General features: G+C 40.1%; 2 long non-coding RNA genes across 2 annotated transcripts in view; one reads left to right on the forward strand and one right to left on the reverse strand.

The window, feature by feature from the left end:
• LOC139062568 (uncharacterized) overlaps window positions 1–22,291 on the forward strand; it is a 215,888-nt gene that overhangs the window by 45,605 nt on the left and 147,992 nt on the right. The gene's annotated exons all lie outside the window — the stretch shown is intronic.
• LOC129155793 (uncharacterized) lies at window positions 17,638–18,829 on the reverse strand. Its single transcript, XR_008560173.2, has 2 exons — window positions 18,613–18,829; window positions 17,638–18,075 (listed from the first exon to the last, which is right to left on the reverse strand). It is a non-coding gene; the product is annotated as an uncharacterized lncRNA (long non-coding RNA).

The raw sequence follows: 22,291 nt of genomic DNA on the forward strand, positions 1-22,291 counted from the left end.
GCTTCAAAAGGGAGACACCCAGACGCTGGCACAGGGCGGTCTTACTGATAAGCCAGGACTGGGAAGAAGCAAGGTCAAACGCATGTCCGTTGCCAGGGAAGAATGAACTGGATGAGCTTTCGTTTAAAATAATAAATAATGTATCGATAATTTATCCAACAAAAAATATATATATATATCTTTGTTTGAAATCATTAGGATTTTGTGAATTGTTCAATCACAGAGACATGAAATTAGATGCTTTCACCAAGTCCACCTCATTGTCCCTATTTCTGGCCTTTGGGATCCTGTATATTGGCTGCAGTGACCCTTGGAGCAACGCTTATGCCTCATTAGTCCAGTATGCAAACCTTTGTCCATGACTGTCGAGTGATATATTAATAACAGATTAAAAGAAGTGAAGTAATGTGGAAGGTGTTTTGGAAATTATATTAACAGTTGTTTTACCCATCAATCTGGAATCATTCCATCAGACTAATGCACCACTGTTTTTGGATGTGTGCCATGTCCCTCTAAAAGAAATCATTTTGAAATCGTCAATAGAAGGGTAAATTCTAGCTTATGCTTAGCCTTACAAAGACTTTATGTATGAAATCTCATTTATGGCCCTCTTTTATACTTTCCTCTTATTCAGGAGAAATTCTGACCTCAGTGAATGAAAATGGAATGTGGTCATGTTGAGTGCATACTGTAAAATTTTTTTTAAGTTTTTCAGAAATGGAAGTTTAAAATAACACCAAAGATTTTTTGAACAGAATAAAACAATTTACCATCAACATGAAGATGCCGCAAGAGTTCCCAGTTGTTTGGTGAGGAAAACCCTGTGTGTTGGGTATAAAAAGTTAGGATAAAATCCGGTTTAAAGACATGTGCACAGAAATACAATATTGATACACTGAGGTACCTCAATGTATCTTCCATACTTTGTTGCCCACTTGCCTGGAGCAATGCGATGAGCTAGATCACTGTCAAAATCACCAGAAATACAAATTAGCAACCTCATACTTTTATTTGTGTTTAAAAAAAGGCAACTGAACAGGGCTTAACCAAGACAAAACTAAAATTATAATCGCCTTTGAACGAGGCTTAACTTTAAAACAGCCTTTGCTTAACTTTAAAACAGCCTTTGAACGAGGCTTTGTGTTCCTTATTATTCAATTAAAATGTTGAAATTCATAGTATCCTCAAGCAGATGTGATCTTTAAGAATAGAATTGTTAGAAATTCAATTTTGTCATTTGCCAGATAAAGCCAATGAGTTGTGTACCTGCATTTTAGGAATACTATGAATTCTGCACAATTCCCAAACTGAACAAGCCACAAAACAGGGCTGATTTTTATGTTGAAAAAAACCTAAAGATGGTATGGAAACCACTGTCGCTAAAGCCGTCTGGTTTAAGCGAGTCCAGCAAAAAAGCCTCTCTCTTTGCTGGCTTCAGTACCTGTGAACCATTTTCCAAAAGAAAATTAGATAAACGTTGAGAATAAATAAGAGTAAAACTGTAGTTAGACTGTTGATAAGATTTGAAACAGACTCAAGCAAAGCAAGTAGTGGTCAGGTTTTCCGGGCTGTCGACTCCAGGCAGGGATGATTATAACATCTTTGAAAAGATGTCACCCTGGCATTTAAACAAGTAAATTTGCAGAATATTCTGTCAAGCTCCATCAAAGAACAGAGCAGATAACAAGGAAAAACTTACAGGTAGTACAGTCATTGGGTCGTCCATCTTTGTTTTCCATGTTGGAACAGCATACATGTCTAGAATGTGGACATCTGTTCCCTACATTGATAAAAATGGAAAGTTTGATTACATGTGTCATGTTACATGTATGTGTCATTAATCAGAATACACCACTCAAAAAATAAAAACTGATTAGGGCCTACTTCACCAAGGGCATTATGTTGGTTTAAATACACAACAAAAACGTACATGTCTTTGGGCAGCTTCTTTGACAAGTCTGAAGCATGCATTTCCAGTCTGCAACAGAGTAACAAAAGTCAGTATCTTTTGGATTCCTCTCCAACCTGATAAAATTCTATATTCCTACATTTGCTTCCATACATTGAGGAATGCCCAAGCTCCAGAAGTCTTCCCGTGTCAGACAGACATCCTCATCCTTGACAACAATCTCTGTTCCAAATTGGTTTTTATCAAGGACATAGTTGAGCTTAAAATAATAAACTGCAAAATGTCCTTTAAAAATAGAAAACACATTCTGAGATTTAAACAATATACATTTAAAATTTTCATTCACAGCAGACACATTAATGCCCACCAGCATGGCTTGAACTGGGTTGATAGTCTGTTTACATCCCTGACCAGGCAAGTAGTCATGATCATGTGTAGCCTGCTGCATTACCAGTTGACTAGAAACTGGCTCCTGTTCAGCTGTTAGTGGTTAAAACACTTGCAAATTAAAATCTTTAGCAGTTAAAATTGCGGTTCACATTGAGTGTTGATTCCAGCAACTACAGCCAGTTCAGCAGGTCCAGAGGAGCTGGGCAGATGATCGGATGATGTCTCTGGGGGACCCGGAACCACAGCCTGGCTCGTGAAGGTCTTTGTGGCTAGGCAAGTGCGGTCAGCTTCGTCCACCAGCGCGTGGTAATCCTTCTATTGCAGCAAAGCAGAGTTTGCGAGAACGGCCCGCACCTGAGCTGGGAGCTGATGGAGGAAAAGTTGGCCAAAGAGGAATTCTCCATCATCAGAACCAAGTAGGGGGAGCATGCTCTCCATAAGCTCCAGGGCAGTACCATCTGAGTCCGGCAAGACAGAGCAGCTTCTCCGCTCGTTCCATGTCAGAGAGGGTGTTGCACAGAACCAGCAGTTATTTGTGGGCATTAAACTTCTCCCGGGCTGCTTTGGGCATGGTTCTGGAGCAGGCACATCACCCCGTTGGGTGGAAAGTGGAGGAAAGTGGATCCAGTGCAGCGACCACATGGTGGTATTTCGTGTCATCAGAAGAAATGCAGCGCAGTGCGAACTGGGCTTTGATGTAAAAATAAAACATGCTGAAGGGTCCTGGAACCAAAAATCTAGAAGCTTAACAGCCACGGCAGATGAGAACAGTGGTGCCAGCTGTGGTCCAGCAGCTGTTAGTGGTGCTGAAGCTTGTTGGGACGCTTCGTTGGCCGACATGTTCATTTATAGGGTCACAGATGCAGAGGAGTCAAGGACGACACAAAGGTAGGTTTCATTCGCATCTTTAGTATCTCAACACTGAGTCCTTCTCCTCTGTGTTGGTCATTAAAAACTGTTTAAACTCATTTCCATACAAGCCTGCTTGTTTCAGGAGGCAGCCAGGCATTAACCATATTTACACACACAGTAACAGGAAGCATCCCATCTGGCGCAGGAAGCCTTGAGGCGTAGACAAAATTTCATACAAGCAGTCAAGAGACCTGGGTGGGAGTGTAGCCTCTTTGTGGCTCCCCACAAGTACAATATTGTTCCACAAAAAGTATTTTAGCTTGAACATAATTTGTAATACAGTAATCCCTCGCTACTTCGCGGTTCGTTCATCGCGGATTTGCTGCTTCGCGGATTTTTTCTTTGGAGCATTTTTCAGGGGGAATTCGCAGATTCGCGGTATTTTTCACTGATTCGCGGTATTTTTCTATGCGAAATATCAAGAAATTCTTGTTTTTTTTTCATCAATTTCATCATAAAATGCACTTTTTGTAATAAAACTAAAAAAAAAAAAAACAAGTAAAAAACATTTTTTTCTTGAGTTTTACCCACAAAAAGAGAATGTGATCATACGATAATTCAATAGGGAGCGTGGTTTCACAGACGCGGAAGTGATAGCGTCGGTGAAACGCCGGCTGATCTAGGAAACCCCCGAGCGTTCGGGCGTCAATGAAGTGACACTGAAATGCCGGGCTTTCCAGAAGTAAGTAAGATAACTTACTATGAGCTGATAGTTCGTTGGATTGATCGGTAGGTTGGAAACTCTGATCATGAATCTAAAGAAACAATGACTGAGTGGTGAGCTGGAAAGGCGACTTCCGTTTACAGCCGCGGTTTGTGACGTAGGTGCGACGTGGAGGGAATCCCCGCGAGGGGCATGCTGGGAGTCCCTACTTCGCGGATTTTCACCTATCGCGGCCAGGTCTGGAACGCATCTACCGCGATAAACGAGGGATTACTGTAGTGTTTACTGACCTGCTAAACTTTAGGGAAAATCATATATTTAATGACCAAACTTCATGTGTTACGTGAGCTCATCTAGTTTCATAGTTCAGCTGCATCACTACAGTATTTCTTGGTGTTTAGGCAACTTAAATTGCATACTAATTATGTTGTCCATAAAAAATGACCAACAAAAGATTCAACTCTGAAGCGACATTTGTATAACAGCTTCCTTTATTTAAAAGACAGTAAGAACTTCAAGTCATGTTAAAATAAGTCAAAATAACACAAAATGACTACAAAATAAAGTGTCAAACCTTTCCAAGACTTTAACATATTAAACCAGTGGAGCTCAAGAATAAAGTTTTACTTGATAAAACCATGTTGTATTTCCCTGTAGACTTTTCTGTCCAAATCAGAAGAGGCTTGTGGAAACATTTTAAACTATCTGAACAGAAAATATCAAGTTTCAAAGGCTAATGTTAGTCCTTGGCACTGGCTTTTCTCTTCAATGCAGTGATCTGATTTCTCACATCATTTTTTACACCAGTCCAGTTTCCATTTTTTAGGGCATAGGGTTTTGCATTCATGCACTTGAATGCAGTCAATTTTCTGAGGTACCTTGCATGTGAGGATGAACCACATCATGTGACTTTCAACTGTACGTACCTCACTGTCTTCCCACTGATGTTTGGGGTTACATTGATTTCCTGTCAAATAAGAGAAAATTTGAAAAATATTTTATGTTGGTGGTTACATCCCCTCAGGTGGTTTGGGAGTGGCGAGGGGAGAACACAGTAAAAATAAAGTAACATAAATAAAAAGGAAGTAAATGGTGTATGGTGTCTGGACAGGATACCACACCATTTTATTTATCCAGCACATTTAAAACAGCATGAGAGCTGAACAAAGTGCCTTACAGACAAGTACAATAACAATAAAATTAGCAGTAAATAAGATAAAGTAAAACAATCAAAGTCAGAAATGCACAATTAAAGAACAATTCAATTAATAAGGAAATCAACTATAAGAATGATGAGAGCAGAAAAAACTAGCACACCAACAATCATAACAGCCCTAACAGTAAAAATAACAGCATAAGACAGCAGTACCAAGCATTGAAGAGGTCACCGTCCAAAAGCCAAAACATAAAAGTGAGATTTCAGTCTAGACTTGAAAACCGAGACTGTTGAAGACTCGCGTACAGGAGAGGGAGAACTTTCCAAAGATGCGAAGTAGCATACACAAAAGCCCGCTCTCCTCGCTTTATAGTTCATTTTGGGAACACAGAGCAGCAAGCGGTCAGCTGATCTTAGGGGACGCACCGGCACATAAGATATAAGCAGCTCTGATATGTAGTGGGGTGCTAGGCCATTCAATGCCGTACAGGCAGATAACAGAATCTTGAAACACACCCTGAAAGTCACCGGCAGGCAGTGGAGATGAACAATGCCAGGATAATGTGACTGCGTCTATTTGTGTTGGTTAGAAACCTAGCTGCAGCTTTTTGAACAGTCTGCAGCCGGTTTAACGCTGAAACTGGAGCACCAATTAGAGGTGAATTTGCATAATCCAGACGAGAAGTAATAAAAGAGTGTATCACAGACTCCAAATGAGGACATTTCAGGACTGGGTTGAGACGTACAAGGCGGCGCAGTTGGAAAAAACATGACAACTGCGTTTATCTGAAGCACTATTGAGAGTCCTGCATCTAGTTTTACAATGTTTTGTGATCAACAGTATTGAATGCTGCTGACAGCATGTTGCTGGCAACATTCGGTGATTGTGCCTTTCCTTAATCCGGGGAAGCCCCCTGGAGTCCCGGATTCTTATAGGGCTATTGCTCTGACTTCAGTGGTTTGTAAGGTGATGGAACATATGGTCGCCACACGGTTGGTGTTCTTCTGGGAAAAATCAGGCCTTTTTTGCCTTGAGTCAGAGGGACGGTCAACGATGGACACCGTTGCTTCAGTGGATTTGGATGTTCGGAGGGCGATGGCGAAGAGGGAGGCTGTGGTTTTAGATATTGAGAAGGCGTATGATATGTTGTGAGCGGATGGGCTCCTGATGTCCCAATACGATGCGGGGGTGCATGGGAGGATGTTGCACTGGATTGGTGGCTTTTTAAGGGGTAGGATGATCCAGGAGAGGGTGGGTTCCACACTTTCTGAGTTGGTCGGGGTGGACAACAGAGTACCGCAAGGTAGTGTCATCAGCCCTGTCCTATTTAATGTCTTGGTTAATGGGATGTTCGTCTTGCTGGGTGGTGGCTTCGGTAGGTCTTTGCTTGCTGATGATAGCACTTTCTGAAAGTGTGGTCAGAACCTTTGTTATATTTTCACAAGTTTCAGGAGCGGTTGGATGGTGTGGTGGCCTGGGCTAGGAGATGGGGCTGTCGGTTGTCCTCGTCCAAGACCAAATTGATGGTTTTTGGTTTTAGGAGGACTGTGCCTTGTGAAGGATTATTGTTAGGCGAACAAATGCTGGAGCGGGTGTCATCCTATAGATATTTAGGCCTGTGGCTGGATGACAAGCACAGGTGGGGGAAGCATGTGCACTATCTGGTAGCCAGATGTGGTCATGTGCTGAATGTCTTGCGTTGTCTGGCTGGTACTGATTGGGGGGATCCAGGGACACCTTGCTGCAGGTATATCTGGCTATCATGATTAGATTATCCTTGGACTATGGGTGTCTAATGTATGGATCAGCGGCACCTACTACCCTGAAGCTGCTTGATGTGCTGCAGGCTGCTGCCTTGCGGGGTGTACCCCTGTGGCTGCTCTCCTTGTTGAGATGGGTGAGATGCCGTTCCGTCACACTAAACTGGGGCTACGCTATCTGTTGAGGGTCAAGGGTATGAGGTGGATAGCCCATGTTCTAAGTTGTTGGTTGGTCACTGGGAATTTGAAAATGGGAGCGGGCGGCTAGGGCTGCTTTTCTGATCGTTTGAGGAAATGGACGGTGGGGCAGGGCTTCCTCGAATGATCTGTTCGCTCCTATTTGCTTTGGCCTGAGGTTTCACCCTGGCTGCAGCCAGTCCCTGAAGTGGACTTTTCTTTTATGACTCGAGGATGGGGTGGCTGGGAGGCGGGGGCTTTTATGAATTTTATGGGGATGGCGTGGGGTTCGTCCTTGCACCTCTATACTGATGGCTCCCAGGACCCTGAGAGTGGTAGAGTGGCGGTGGGGTTAGGACTCCTTCTTTTGGGGTTTGGTTTAGGTTGTCGCCATCGACATATATGGACAATGTGTTTCCATAGTCTCCAATAATAAGTTTTTGAGCTAAAATGGGAGGTGGCCTTCACCGCCATTTTGACCATGTCACAGGTTCCGTCAAGCCCAGACAAGTCCACAAAAGGGAAGAGAGGTGGAGCAGAGAGGTGGAGCTGAGGGTGGGGCTGTAAGGTTGGGATCAAATGATGACACCCGGTCAAAATGAAGCGATGTAGCTACAAGCTAACCTGAAGTTAACTCAAAGCTAACACGGAGGCGGGAGCTAAGCTAATGGAGGTAGCTACCTAGCTACAACCGGAGCTAACTCTGTGGAATACCAGCGACCTGAAGCTCACACGGAGTTTGTGTGGAGGTTTGCGGAGCTTTTTAATGAAAACTATCTTTCTGTGAATAAAAAAGTATTAAATTGGTAAGTTTATGAGTTATTTCCTTAATGAAAATATATTTTGCTTTGAGCAAGTTTTCAATATTTTCAACGTAGTTATTGGTATTTGAGATAAATTAGCAGGCTAAATACATTTCATATATTTCTAAAACTTAATACTTGTTTTTATCTTGTACAGCCAAGTAGCCTTTATTCTGGACTCAGTACAATTCACCAAAAGTAAAGAGACATTATACAGGTGAAGTGAGCACAAGATAACTTACTGGAAGAAACTGAATTATCATGAGAACCAGAACAAGAGAGCCTGATAACAGTCGTGAAAATAATAATTAAAAAGTATGTATGTATAATAGAAATTAAAATATATTAGAATTAGTGTAACTCATTGTGATCCAAACAATAAATCAGCCATAGATGATTAGCAATCATGAAATGAGGTCTGAGAGTGTTTAAGTTTCATTCTTTTATTACATTTTTTTCTTAGATCTGTTAAAAGGTCACCATGGCAGCCTGTGTGTCTTCAACATCAGCTACACTAAGCAGCAAGTGTAAGTACCAAGTATCTGTCTTGACCACTTCATGTATGGTTTTGTACTTTATACAGCTAGGCCAAATCTGTTATTCTTTTCTCCATAGCCATTTGGATAATTGGAGACAGCTACGTGAGGCGTGGTGCCCAGAGAGCTGCGGAGACCCTTGGAGAAAACCTTGGCCTCCCTGACGTCAGTGTCTCCTGGTTCGGTTGGGGTGGACTGAGGTGGAAAGAACTTCTCCCCTTCTTTTTGCACTCCCTGCAAGGAAGAGCAGCTCCAGGTGTCCTTCTCATCCACTGTGGCGGCAATGACATGGGGGCGGTTATCATGATGGAGGACCTGCACCAGCTTCACCTTCTACACCCTCATATGATGATCATCATGTCATCCATCACTCAAAGGTGTAGCTGGAGGGCAGGTGTAAAACCTGCTAAAATTGAGAAGGCCAGGAGGTTTGTCAACAGTGTTATGGCTACATCTATTTATAGCTTAAATAGTGCCATTGTTTTGCATCCTGTTGGGTAATTTCTAATATTGCTTCTATATTACCTCAAAGAAAGTCAGAACACACACAGAGGGATCAGATTCATAATTTGGTAAATTGTAAACAACCCTTAAACATATAACATCGAAATACTCTGCAAAAGGACAATATTTTGCTGAGCGTGAGAGAATCAAACACACCAGACACAATGGCAGTTTGCTCAAACCAGGCAAAGCCTTAGAGCTCCTTTTATTTAGGAAGACACACCCAGAAGTTTACACAATTTCTTCAGCTGACCGGTAACTTAATCAACATTCTTTAGAATCAGCTGAACGGGGTAACTTAATCAACACATATAGTTTGGACCTTCATCTTGTCTCAGAAAGTGATCACAGAGGCCATTCTTCACCACTCTTAAATGTGATCAAAGAAGATCGATGACCTTTCGTTTTAAACAAATACTTATCATGTCCTGCAACGTTCTTTAGGCCTCAAAAAGGTACATTAAATACAGAAAATACCTATCACATCAGACATGACAGTCCAGGGATATTTTTGTCAGACAAAGTTCATTACGCAAATAGGGGAAATGATATATTTTTAACTAATATTGCTGATTGTCTTAATGGCCAGCTCCAAAAGCTGTGAAAGACTTCCAGGTGGGAGTCTTGCTGCTTTTGAATTTTGCCTTTAGGACAGATTTATTTTCAGGCAAACAGATTAAACACATCCCTGACTGTTATAGCTAAAGTGTTGTTGATTGACAACTCTGTTCTTCCTTCACTGCCCAATGTTCCACTCACTCTGCAGCTGTCTGGGCCATTTTTATTATTTTAAGCTTTTTTTAAAATGTACTGACACTTTGTGTCCTGTTATTTTATAAAATGTGATGTAAAAAAAAATAATGTTTTTGCTCAATTACTTGAATGTCTTTGGTTAAGACGAAAAAGGAGGGAAGAATAATTTATGCCAAGTTGTTTCTACAACAGGCCCATTTTAAGTCCAACAGTTTCTTAGCAGCCAATAGAAATGTGTTCTTTACTAACTTTACTTGGTTTAAAAATCTTACTAAAATAAACTTTAGAGGCTGCCGTATTGCAAAACCCAATCATACTTGTTATGTATCCAAGTAAATATTAGCTTTGTAGATATTTTTTACAGATAGATATTTGTGTGCTAAAAAAACCCATAAACTTAAACAATTTGTCATTCTTTATTGAAAAACAACAAAATACAGGTATACAGATAGTGTGGGAAAATGATAATCAGAACGTATTGCTCTTTAAATATAATACTATTGTAGCGTCATGAAGGGCCTCTAATTTGTGACAAAGGTCACATTTTCCCAGCTAGGTCAAGTGGGTCAACTGTAACTTTGCCCCACAGATTAGCCATGATGTCTGCTGAATATCATCTTTATCTGCTGCTGTCCTGTCCTAGAAGAAGGACACTTCACGTTTCACAATAATAATTTTAAATAATGGCCTGTATATAATAGCAATAAACTCTTTGACTTTATTACTGTATATTATAATCATCATAAATAATCACTTGGTTCAGTCTAAATGAATTGTAATTACTGAAATGAATTATTATGCTTTGATATAATAATGATTATTGTGATAAGCTGTTATGTGTGTTCAGCAAACCAGAAGGTCATCTCGCACGTAACCAGCCTCATTCAGAAGGGTATCCAGGGTAAAAGTAAACTGCCATCACATGTCTTTGACTCATGACCAAAGCTTTCTTGCTGAGAGTGGGCGTGTTCTGAGGGGTTTGTTAAAACTAAATTTCCAGCAGCAAAAGTTCAGTTCGTTAACCAACCACCATCCTGAGGATAAGGGAATGGCTGCCCTGAACCTCCATCTGCTGTTCTGTAACGCTGATAGAATAGCTTCAAATAAACGCACCTGTAACCAGCTGACGTAAAACTCCTTCAGGGTTATTGATTTTTAAGTAAGACCGAAAACTCTTTCAGAGTTAAGCCAGACGCTCGACACTGTGTACCCCGTGACATCTCTGGACCAGAGGATCGGTTCTACTCACGTCTTCTCTACCGGACTGAGTACCCTGAGGCTGACAACATCCTCCTTGACCTCCGGATCCACACAGAGGGTCGCCTGAGTGGGTGAGGTAGCACACAGATTGTGTTTGATGCTGTTCTCTCTATGTAACAACTCAGTTAGCTGCAAAACCATCATTTCACCCAGAACGAGTTCCTCTCTCTCTGACAGAAACCTTCAGAGAATCCATTCACGCATCCAAGCTCTCATTTCATTTTAGCTTTCCATCCAGACACAGGTAAAGCTTTTGATACCAAGTTTAATATCAAAGCTGGTGAATTGTCATCCATTAATTGTCATTTTTAATTGTCATTTAAATTGTCATTTCTGAATTGTCATTTCAAATTGTCAAGTTTAAAATGGTTAGTAATGAATTCTTCATTTTTAAACTCTGCCTCATCTTTGAAAAGAAACACAGAATGATGTGTATTTCTGGTTATTGAAAAAGCAAAGATTCCTTTAACTTCTGATTAAATAAATAAACTTTTGCTATAAAATTTAATTATCTTTAATTAAACATTAATCTTTGCATTAAATGTAGACCAAGCAGGTTGGTGTATGAACTTCTATCGATTATATAAGTATCCTGGATATTTATACATGATATAAGCTTCATATGCTAATTGGCTTGATCATTCTCAGAATCTAACAACTGACAGCAAACAGTGTTGATTCTAGTATGTAGTTCACACACTACACTATTGATCTTTAAAAAGAAAAACTCTAAAAATGTCCTGTACAGCAACATGACAGAAGAATGGTGGTCTGTCTGTAAGAATGTGCTGGCTCCATAGAGAAAAGATTAAAGATTTTTGATCAGCTAAAGACAAGAGGCTCATAGATCTGCCACATCCGCAGATGAACTTAAAACACCTGAGTTTCCCAGCATGTTCTCTGCCTGCTATAACTCTAGGCAAAGAGGTGTAGCTATTTTAAAACACAAAAACATCAATTACACATTATTGGACACAATCTCTGATCCAGAGGGTAGATTTATAATGTTAAAAATATCTGTACAGAATCAAGGCTTATGTATTGTCAGCATATACTGTCCAAATATTGATGACCCTTCATTCTTTCATAATTTTTTCTCTGTACTGTCCAAACACCTGGACTGTCCACTTATACTTGGAGGCGATTTTAATTTTTGGATGAACTCTTTAACAGACAGGCTCAGTACAGCTGGGACTCAGCGCAATTGGCAATCCACTAACATAGTTAAACAGTACATGAGTGATTATGGGCTTTGTGATGCATGGCGATGTAGAGAATATACTATTTTTCACACGTCCATCACTCTCATTCACGTTTGGATTATTTTCTAGTCAGCAGCTCATTGTTGGCTGACATTTCAGACACTGAGATACACCCTATAGTTGTCAGCGACCATGCTCCGGTTTCTTTAACTCTGGTAAACAAGAAGACAATCCCACCAAGCAAAAACTGGAGGTTTAATACATCACTGCTTAAAGATGAAGGGTTTATAGAAATTCTTAAAAAGGAGTGGGCTTTATATTTAGAACATAATGACCTGCCTGGAACATCAGCATCTGTTCTCTGGGAGGCAGGAAAGGCAGTGATGAGAGGTAAAATAATCTCTTTCTCATCACATAAGAAAACAAACGTATTCAGGAGTTAGAAGAAATCATTAAGTCTTAAGAGGCATCCACAGAAGAAGAGTTAATGAGCAAATTACGTAAAGCTAAATTAGAACTTCATGGAATTATTGACAAAAAGACACAATTTTTAGCACAAAGACTACGAATAGAAAACTTTAAACATAGTAATAAATCAGGTAAATTTTTAGCTAGCCAGTTAAAAATTAATAAAGAGAAAACTACCATATCTGCTGTTAAAGACTCAACCGGGAATATAGTTTATGACCCTGAAAGCATAAACAACACCTTCAGAGACTTTTACCAAACTTTGTACTCACCACAGATAAACCCATCAGATAACGAGATCAATGAGTTCCTGGTGGTGCCTCGATCAATTAATATAAGATTATAAACAAGCTAAATCTACGCCACATTTGAAATATAGATATAAATCTAGATTTATCGCTACATGTTGCTAAATTCACAGTTGTGTTTCACAATTGTGAAAATGTAACTATTAATCTATTCTTACTGAAATGCCAGCTGTTTAAACATTTCAACAGCCTAGTTTTTAAACAATGTTCAAAGATTTCTGTTTTCTGCTGTTTAGCGTTTTTCTCTCCATTCTTCACCTATATTTTGAGCTTTATTACACTTGTTGATTTTTGCTTCTAAATCTTTAAATACATTCAGCTCATTTTGAGAGTTTAGCTTAGTTTCAGCTTCACTTCAGCTATTCAGCAGCTTCAGCAATCAGTTTCTGAATTCAGCATATGCTGCTAATTTCACATTTTAGCTAAATGTAAAAATTTCACTATTAAACTAGTCCTACTCAAATAACAAGTGTTTAGACATTTTAGCTGTCCAGTTTTTTAAAAATGTTCACAGATTTCAGTTTTCTGCTGTTTTTATTCTCCATTCTTCATTTACTTTTTGTGCTTTATTTGCTTGTTGGTGATTTTGCTTCTAAATTTTTTAAATAAATTTGCTCAATTTCCTGTTTCTCTTTATCGTTTATTATTCTGCTTCCATACATTTTTTGGCACTTAACTCATTCCACAATTCTTCAGCTATTTACACAATTTCGGTATCAAAATTATGCATGATGGCGCCGCAGATGGCAGCCTCGGTACATTGCTCTCTTTTGTTTGTGTTGTTTTTGTATTTTTTTTGGAAATCAGCGACGCAAAACAGATTACCTTCAGTAGAGATGAACTACTGTGTATCAGGCAACAAACCACAGAGACGGATTTTCAAAAATTTGAGGACCCGGGGGAGTTTATTGGAAGTTTTGATCGGAGGTACTGCTGTTTGTTGGAGAAGGAAGCGCAGGGGGGGGTAAACGAGTAGGAGCGCTGGTGAGACTCCGCCAGCGGGGATTTCGTATGCCTCTCCCAGCAATACACCAGGTTTTCATTTTGGCCCAGTGTGAGTTTGAGTTCGACACCCCCGTCATAGAGAGAGTTAAATTGCACAACCACATCTTTTGTAGTATATTAATGCTTTTCTCAAAAACGGTAGGTTTTTTTGTCAGCTTCGAAAAGATATCAGAGATTTTGTGCTCCGATCGCCTTCAGACAGCTGAAATCTTGTCATAGCTTCTAGAAAATTCAAGGTAGGTACAGAAAAATTGCCGCCTGGACCACCAGGAGAGGATGTGCGGCTTTTAAAAATACAAACTCGACTTGCTCTGTGGTTTCTGGGTCATCGGATCTAGCTCACAGAAGCCTGCATGAGCTCCAGAACCAAATGACAGGCATCTCTTTCTCTCAACTCAGCAGGCCACTCGAGCGAGATTTCTAGGTTGGAATCATATCATAACTGCTGCGGACCTTCAGGAGAGGATCATGCACGGCTTCTAAAAATCCCAGCTAGACTGGCTTGCTGGTGTCTGGGTTAGATCCAGCTCACTGAAGCCCGCATGAGCTCCAGAACTGGATGACAAGTGTCTCTTTCCCTCTCTAAGCTAAACTACGTTAGGTGAACGGATATTAACGAGTTTGAGACAGCTGACAGGCGCTCATTAGTATTAATATTATATTAACTGACTGCTAATATTTTAACTGTCTGGTACATGATAGTAATCTGTACTATATTGGGATGCTAGCACACGAGTGTAAGCTTACATGGATAACTCACAAGCTGCTCCCCCGCTGCTTCTCCACAAACTCTCTGCTTCAGCTGATGGTTTCTCCCTCTGGTTTGTCTCTGCTCTCTGGGGCATGCAGCAAACTCATAACTTTATAATTGCACTTATGATGGACTAAAACCATAAACATTTAAAACTTGCTCTGTGTCAGAGCTGCATTAGTGTGGCAGCTAAGTGCAACTTACATTAAATGTAATATTTCAGCCCAAAACCATAATTATATCTCCATCTTCAGGTTAAAAACTCTGCTCCACATTAATGTAGAACCAGCTGTGGCTGATGGCTAAGCTAAAAAATGTGACATTATCAGCAAATTACTATGTGGCTGCACCACATGGGTCTCCAGGTGAGGCAGCCACCTGGCTCAGCTATTTACCTGCCAACATTCAATTCAATTCAATTCAAGTTTATTTATATAGCGCCAAATCACGACAAGAGTAATCTCAAGGCACTTCACATAATAAAAATTCCAATTCAGGTCAGTTCATTAAGCCAATCAGAAATAATGTTTCCTATATAAGGAACCCAGCAAATTGCATCAAGTCACTGACTAGTGTCAGTGACTATACAGCAATCCTCATACCAAGCAAGCATAAAGCGACAGTGGAGAGGAAAACTCCCTTTTAACAGGAAGAAACCTCCAGAGAATCCTAGCTCAGTATAAGCAGCCATCCTCCACGACGCACTGGGGATCGAGAAGACAGAGCAGACACACACACACAACATGACTCGCTGGTATGGAAAGCCAAAACCGCCAAAATACACCACTTTCCCAACCCATCTAGTTAAGAGATGGCGAAAAAAAATGCCGTTTGATGTGTCAAGACGTTGTAAAATACGGCGAAAACTCTCCCAGAACGCCGTATTTGACGCCAGCTAGAGCCGTTCTTAACGGTCCCGTAGAACGCCCGTAAGAAACGACGTTTTTTTCCAGACATTGAACGCCGTTTTTTACGTCACCCTAATCCCAGACGCCTTCCCTGTGTGGGTGGCGTAAAAAACGGCGTTTTATACGGACATTGAACGTCGCTTTTTTCGCCACTCTGTGCCATAAAACGCCGCTTTTAACACCACTTTGTGACAGTTTTCACGCGTTTAAAATTCAACGTTACTCTCATTTATGCAGAGCCCTCCCCATGGGTTTCTCATCCACTTAATTTAAACTCCAGTGACCCAATGAAAGAAGAGGAGGTTGAGGTAGCACTAGTTCATCCCAGATTCGCCAGGCTGCAGAGGTTGCTGCAGACTACTGTTTTCTAATACAACTCTGCTCTGTTTCAACTAATTTCACTGTATAGATAAAGCCTTGAAATGTTGTAATATTATCAACAATGTGTCAACATTATTATTTTTTCTGTCTACCTGTAAAAGGCAGAAACGCAGTTTCAGTCAGACCTGATGATTACTTAAAAGTGTGGCCACTAGATGGTGCCACATATCAGTCTGTCCTCGTTTCGTGGCTCGTGAGTCCAGCTGGAACATCAGTGCTCTTTCTGTCCAAAACTCCCTGAGGATGTTCTGTCTTGCTTCTCCATCATCACTTTCCAGATCCTCAGACCAGCCACTCCAGAACCTTCCCAGATCCAGGATCAGAGCACTTTAATAAAAGTTTGAAACATGTCTGCTTGTTGTTCTCCTATAGAAGCCTTAAATTAGAATTTGCTAATGAGCTTTCTTGGCTAAAATATGCTCTTGAATGTTTTTATTTACATACATATTTCAAGAAAAACGTTTTTCATTGCTGCTTCAACAAGACATGACTCTGAAAATGTCCTCATGATCCTGAAACGCTGGTTAAAACAAATTACTTTCAACCTCTTATAAAACAAACGTGTCTGTTGATGATAATGCCCACCACAATACTGAAGCACCTGCATACTTGCCACCGATTTGCTAACTTTCTGTAATATTTTGATATTTAAGTTGAAAACATGAACTGCTGTAACACAAATTTCAAATGTTCTAGGTCAGGGGTGTCAAAGATGCGGCCCGCGGGCCGAATCCGGCCCGCAAGCGGGTTAAATCCAGCCCGCAAGATGGTTGTGTAAACTTTATTTTCATACTTTACAATGTAGAGTGAAAATAAACTTATCATTGTGAGCAAGTTTCCTCTGTAATGAGTATAAATAAAACAAAGCTGCGCTCAAGGCTCACACAAGAACTTGAATCACATCCTGAAGTTGGCCGCCACTCAGGATGTGACTTCTGATATTGATGTGCTGGTGAAAGCTAAAAGATGTAAAGTAAAATGAGTCGAATATACTTTAAGTGCTGCATGAAACTAATCTTGCCATGTGATCTGTAAGCTCTTTGAATCACTAAGGAATGCTTTTTTTATTTGTTGATTTTTTTTTTCCTTTTTCAATTTTTCAAGTACACTTCAGGTGTTGTACTTGTACTACACTGTCCTCAGGCTCCAGCCTTGTTTTATATTGATTGTATTAAAACAAAGAAAACAATGTGAAGTTTTTTTTTAATTTACCGGTCCAGCCCACTTGGGACTAGATTTCCCTCAATGTGGCCCCTGAGCTAAAATGAGTTTGACACCCCTGTTCTAGATGAACACCTTTTGGGCCTGGTCCCTGGTGGTTTCCAGACATTATTTAGTTTACAGATCTTTTGCTGCACATGGAATGTTCTCATACGGGTTCTTGTCTAGTAAGCAGAGGTTTGCCTCCTGTAAAAATGGAGATGATCAGCTTCATCGTTGTCTTTCAGCACACTCCGTAAAGTCCTAAATAAAAAAAAGTGTTTTGTGGGAGAGGCTCATCTACTTTCTAAGGGTAACACTTTTAAACTCCTCTTAAACACACATTCAACTTGTTTGATTGACACACTCAACACACAAGACTGAAAGACTTTAAGACTTACTGCGCGTTTTTTTGCTGACAGTAATAGTTTGATACAAAATTAGAAATTATTATGAACCTGCTGTAACACATGAGTATACAAACTCCTAGATGAGTAGCTGATTTTAATCAGCAGGATTTAATTCATATAACAATTATTGTTCTGTGATTAGACAGCTTTTCTTTTAAAATACACAGACACCTCCCAAATGAAGAGAAAAAGGTTTACTGCCAGTGTTACACATATATAAAAGTAATTTTACAGTCTTACATTCTTACAACATCCTGCCAACTCTAAAGAAAACAAACAAAGAACATGTGAAAAGATATTTACAACTGATTTCCTCAAAATCCAAATATAAGCCTTTAATGCATTGACATCTGATGCAAATGCAGCCTAGGCTTTTCCAAAGCCAAGTGATCCTTTTAAGGCAGTGTGCATCAGCTCTTTAAATAGTTCCTCGTCTGCAACACCCCTTGGTAGGAACAGGGACAGGCTGCATGTAGATTCATATGGGATGCGGCGCTTTCCCACCTCCTGGTCATAAAAATTTATATTGCAGGACTGTGGGAATCCCAGTGGTGGCAAGCTGTCAGCACCGATTATGAAAACCAGCAACTCCTCAAATGTGTGTTCCACCTCTTGCTCTGTGAAAACACAAAAATGGTAAATGGCCTGTATTTGATATGCCTTCTACAGTCCTGGAACCTCCCAAGGAAATCTTACAACACAATCAGTAATTTACCCACCCACATACACATTCACACCCTGGTGGTGATTAGCTAAAATGTAGCCACAGCTGCCTTGGGTCGTGCTGACAAATCAAATTTATATGATGTTAATTTTCATTATCATATTGAACTGCTTTGTAGTTATTAATTAGATGAATATCATTGGTCAATATGAGTGAAAAACAAAACAGATTCTTAATCATTTCAGAAATACACTAACTACTGTTTCAGAGTAGACAGGTTTGCTCTTAATGACAATTCTGGCATCACCTCTACAGGAACTACATTCACCAATTTTCAACGTGACGGCCATCTTTATAGTGGAACAATTTGGTTCCATAATACAGTGTTCTGTAAATAAATGTGTTCCTAAAAGTAGTGGCTTTAGGACACACACACATGCGCACACACACACAAACACAAAACTGTTTTTTGGTGTTTTGGTGTACACACCTTGAATGGCAAGAAGCCACCATTCCCACTGGAAAATAGTGGCTTCTTCGTCTTCTCGTTGGTTGCTTCCTGCAGGACTCCAGGTAATGGTGAAAAGATTCTGGAAGCAGTTCCATGTAAGTTTCTGTCCTGTATTTGTAAATACAGGAAGGAACTGCTTCCAGAATCTTTTCACCATATGCCAGAACCGACCACATGAGTCCATACCAGTAATGAACTGCTTGGATCATGCTGGCAACCCTGTTGATGACAGATTATGATGTCACTTAGTCAAATTTCACATTGCAAGTTGCTATTACCCTCCCACTGTCCTAATGGGTGTGACCCCGGAAAGAAAGTTGACCATTGAGCAGGATTGATGGTTTATCCCTAGGGTCCACGTGGCAGGGGTGAGGTGGTGCTCACTCCTCACCCCTGCCACATGGACCCAAGGGATAAACCATCAATCCTGCTCAATGGTCAACTTTCCTCATGGGGTCACACCCATTAGGACAGTGGGAGGGTTAAATAAAAAAATAAGCAGTCCTTTATAAAAAACCATCTTGAGTTAGCACAACAAAGACAACACTTCAGTAACTCACCATTGTTTCAGTGTTTACTAAACATGTGAATGTGTGTTGAAAAGAGCAGTCATTATCACTCAGGTTTTTTATTATTTCTCTAACAAGTTCTTACCGGTGAAAGACAAAATGAGCCACAATCTCACTCTTTATCCGGGGCAGGTCCTGCAGCGTGGCGGTGTAAACATCAGGAATCCCACAGCCTGTGATCCAGTCCCCAAGGTGATCCTTCAGCTCTGCCAGGCCTTGTGGGGTGCTGCATTTCTCCACCTAGAAGAGCAAAAATACAGTTTTTGTTGAGGACTCGTACCACATAATTTTATTTACAATGCACTCATGAGAGAATTTATGCTATGATTCTGTTTTTCTAGAAAAAGCCAAGATGTCCAGATAACTTTACCTCTTCAAGGTTTTTTCGTAAGTCTTCATCTGTGAAGACTTCCAGCTCCACATCCTCTAGAGAGGTCTTCTGGCCACACATCATTAAAAACAGATGCTTGTTGATGCAGCGGGGGCCAGGTCCGTTGTGTGCCACAGACCAAGCCGTCAGTTTTCCTGCTGTGTAAAATTTGTTACTTGCCAGCAGCTGCTGACTGTAGTTAAAAAACAAATTCCCAGGCTTCCCCTCAAAAATCCCCAGAGAATTCTGCACTTCAATCATGACCAATCTGCCAGGGAAAGAAAGATAAAATACTTCTCTTAGTTTGATTCACATATAGCTACTTCAGTGTTACTGCCACACAAACATAAATAAGATCACAACATGCCCTATAGGTTATAAATTGTAAGTCGCTTTGGATAATAGTGTCTGCTAAATAAATAAACATTAAAACATTAACATTAAAAATAAATAGTTGTATTCTAGAGACTAAACTAAACTCACCGAAAAAACTCCCGCCTTGGGCCACCATAGTCATCGGCCATCTCACCCACAAACTCAATATTTGGAACTTTGTTCCATGCAAAATAAGACTTGGACAACGCCACACAGGCACTCTGCAGGATGTATCTGCGTCGAACGATCACAACAGAAGTGTTGCTGCTGTCAGTTTTATCAGTTGGAGTGACCAGTGTGGCAAGGTCCAATTCATCCTGAATAAATAAAGACAACAGATCATGATTATATGATTTGCAGTATGCATGGCAGAAATCACAAGTTATGCTAGTTTTGTTCAATACACATACATTCTGGTCAGTTTGATCAGGGGAAGCCAGCACAGCCTCATCCATGTCAGACAACTCTGAGTCCACGTAGAACTCCTCTCTAAACAACACAGAACACACAAAAACTGATTTTGTTTATCAAAATTATTAATAATGAAACATAATTTTCTAATCACATTTAATAATATGATTTAACTACACACTAAAAACAGTTGGGTTAAAAATGACCCAATTTGGGCTGTTTTTTAACCCAGCCGCTGGAGCAATATTGCACCAGCCCAGCAGTAGTTAATTTAACCCAGCAAGATGGGTTCCTCCATTTTAACCCAGCAGATGAGTTAAATATTCCACCCAAATTCTGGGTCAAAATAGCCACAAATCTGGGTAAATTCAACCACACGTACATGTTATTTACTCTACCTAAATGCTGGGTCAAATTAACCACTATTTTGGGTTGTTTCAACTAAATATGTGTTATTTACTCTACCTAAATGCTGGGTCAAATTAATTAAACTATGGGTTGTTTAAACAACATAATGTTCAGTAATCAATCCAAATGTTTGGTCAATATGCCAAATTATTTCTAACTCATTACATACAGTGCATTTTGGAAGACAGAAAATTGCACCTATCCATACTCAACTATCAAAACATACATGCTAGACTTGGTCACGTAAAGCATATACAATACAATAAAACTTCAACAATACTGAAATCTTTACAAGGCACTGCCTTGAAATTTTTTCATATAAATGTAAACAATATAAAAGTTCTAATCACTTCACATCAAGAACTGCAACAATGTACACTGAAATACATGTAACTCAGTGCTTAAAAAACAACATTTAAATGGTCAAGAGTACATTTTACAAATACCTATTTGCTTCTTTTGCTAGCACGTATTCTACTCTGCAGAAACTTTACTAGTTTCGACTCCCCTCCTGGGATTTCATAGACGGTGGTTTGCAGGAATTTCCAGACGTGTTCACACTGCCTCGGGTATTCAATGTCTAAAATAAAGAATGCCTTGAAGCAGGCATCGACGGCCTGAAGCAGTGTGTCATGTTCCACAACCTGACCAGCAATGATGACAAAGGCCTGAGACACATGCTGTGTTTCATTTCCCAATGTCAGCACATAGGGGAATGGTCTTGTGGCCTTGGCCTCGTGGAGGTATTCCACCATGTTAGTTCCAAGCTAAAAAACAGAGAAAGAAAGCATAACAACAAACAGGTGAGAAGGAATGCGTGAATAAGGAACAAATGTCTACCAACGTCAACTGGGTGACAATGGCACAGGAGTTAAGTGCTTGCCCCGTAATCGAAAGGTTGCCTGTTTAAGCCCCGCTCAGTTTGTCACTGTCATTGTGTCCTTGGGCAAGACACTTAACCCCCCCCTTGCCTTTGTCAGTACGCACCAGGGCAGCTATGGCTACCCAGTGTGTGAATGTGCTTGTGAATGGGTGAATGACTGTGTTTTAAAGTGCCTTGGGGGGTTCAGGGCTCTATAAAATGCTATATCAAATAAAGGTTATTTATCATTTAACTAGTACAGCAGAATAAAAAAAGACATTATGACAAGCATTTTCCTGGTCCTCACAAGAAATATTTAAAGAGCAAAATGCAGGTTAAAGACTCCCATGAACCAATGTTTAGAGAAATACAATAGAAACTCGTTCAAAATTTTTTTTACACATATATAATTTAGGCTTTTAGTCATTTTTGTGAGATTTTTTGTTTTGTTTTGCCAAACCAAGTGACGTTTTCTGAGGGAGTCCTGTTAGTTTAATCTAGCGATGCACCGATATGAAAAAATTTGGGCCGATGCCAATATCCGATATTAATATCACTTATGGCCGATAACCGATATTTGCCGATACCAATATACTGACATTAATGCTTCTAAAACCAGATTTGTATAGAATGAAAATTTTTAAAGCTGAATTTACGTTATGT

Source organism: Nothobranchius furzeri, chromosome 13 (assembly GCF_043380555.1).
Source record: "Nothobranchius furzeri strain GRZ-AD chromosome 13, NfurGRZ-RIMD1, whole genome shotgun sequence".
In the NCBI taxonomy this organism is placed as follows: domain Eukaryota; kingdom Metazoa; phylum Chordata; class Actinopteri; order Cyprinodontiformes; family Nothobranchiidae; genus Nothobranchius; species Nothobranchius furzeri.